Source organism: Lathyrus oleraceus, chromosome 6, assembly GCF_024323335.1.
Source record: "Lathyrus oleraceus cultivar Zhongwan6 chromosome 6, CAAS_Psat_ZW6_1.0, whole genome shotgun sequence".
NCBI lineage: Eukaryota > Viridiplantae > Streptophyta > Magnoliopsida > Fabales > Fabaceae > Lathyrus > Lathyrus oleraceus.
In genome coordinates, this window is record NC_066584.1 from 488,687,453 (window position 1) to 488,689,178 (window position 1,726).

Here is a 1,726-nt window from a genome sequence, read left to right on the forward strand (position 1 = left end):
TCACACGATCAAGTTTTTGGCGCCGTTGCCGGGGACCAACTTCGTCAAATTTCGTACCCTGTTGTTATGCCGTCTAGACTAAGGCATTACTAGGAGGTAAATGCGAAGAACCCGTAGTACCGGAAATTTAGTATATCCTTTAGCGGAACCCGAACGTTACACTCATGCACGCCTCTTACTCATCCGAAGTAACAATGTTATGGCCGAGAATCGCGACCGGAGACCTCTTAAGTAATTTGCCCAACCCTCTGACAAGGAACCTAGTTCGAGTATAGTAAACCCCCTTATTCCTGCTAATAATTTTGAACTAAAATCGTCTTTCTTGCAATTAGTGCAACAAAACCAATTCGCAGGTCTCGCGACTGAGAACCTGAATCAACATTTAAAAGTTTTTACCCAACTAGTCGACACCTTTAAATCTAACGGCGCTTCACCTGATGCAATCCGTTTGAGATTATTTCCTTTCTCCCTCAGGGATAGAGCACGTTCATGGTTAGATTCACTTCCAGCTAATTCAATAACTACCTGGGAAGACCTTAGGAGAGTATTCCTTGCTAGATATTTTCCCCCTAGTACGACTGTTGTTCTTCGAAACCAAATAAGTAGATTTACTCAAAACCAAGGAGAATCACTTTTTGAAGCTTGGAAGAGATATAAAGAGCTATTAAGAGTCTGCCCATACCATGGCCTAGAACAATGGCTGATCGTTCATAACTTATGCAATGGACTCCATTATAACACCAAGATGAGCATCGACGCCGCCGCAGGTCACGCTCTGATGAACAAACCTTATCTTGAAGCTTGTGACCTAATTGAGGATATGGCCCAAAACCATTACCAATGGGGAACTGAACGAGCATCAATAGAGAAAAAGGACACCCAAGGTGGAATACATGAGGTAAGCTCTCTAGACAAGATGTAGGCGAAAATGGGCGCTTTAGCCCTTAAGATAGAACATATGTGTACAAACACTCACACCGTAGCAGTAGTCCACACAGAGTGCGAACTTTGTAGATCTAAAGGACACGAATCAGCGGAGTGTAACCTTTTGAACGACATGAACACCGACCAAGTAAATTACCCCCAAGGTAACCCATTTTCAAACACTTACAACCCTGGATGGAAGAATCATCCGAATTTTTCCTACAAAAAACAGAACCTTATCCAAAATCATGCACCTCAGAGACTGCAAGGTTATCAAGCCCAAAAACCAAACCAACCTATGCAAGTTGTGCCCAGAAGTCTAACTTTGAGAATATCATGGAGAGCTTTATATCGGGCCAGACTCAGCAAAATAAAGAATTCCTAAACCAGAACATTCATGTAAACAAACTTATAACGCAATTAAGAACAAAGGTTGATCAGATAATCACTCACAACAAGATGCTCGAAACCCAGATCTCATAGGTAGCACAAAACCAAGCCCCACAAACTACACCTGGAGGCCAATTCCTTGGACAACCTCAACCAAACCCTCGAGGGCAAGCTAACGCTATCTCGTTACGAAGTGGGACCTCTTACGAAGGGCCTCATAACCCAGCAATGAGCGAGTCCAAAACTTCCAAAGAAAATATACCTACGAACCAAGAAGAGGAATCGGTAGAACCCGAAAAACAAACCGACCAGGAAGGAGAAGCCAAGGATAAAACTTACAAACCACCACCCCCGTAGAAACCACCAATCCCATATCCGCAAATACTTAAACCAACAAAAATTAACAACCAAT

The 1,726-nt window shown here is 42.9% G+C and overlaps 1 non-coding gene across 1 annotated transcript; it reads right to left on the reverse strand.

Annotated features, from left to right (window-relative positions):
* Nucleotides 1–583: 583 nt before the first annotated feature.
* Nucleotides 584–690, reverse strand: LOC127099445 (small nucleolar RNA R71). Its single transcript, XR_007793945.1, has one exon. It is a non-coding gene; the product is annotated as a small nucleolar RNA R71 (small nucleolar RNA).
* Nucleotides 691–1,726: the final 1,036 nt, after the last annotated feature.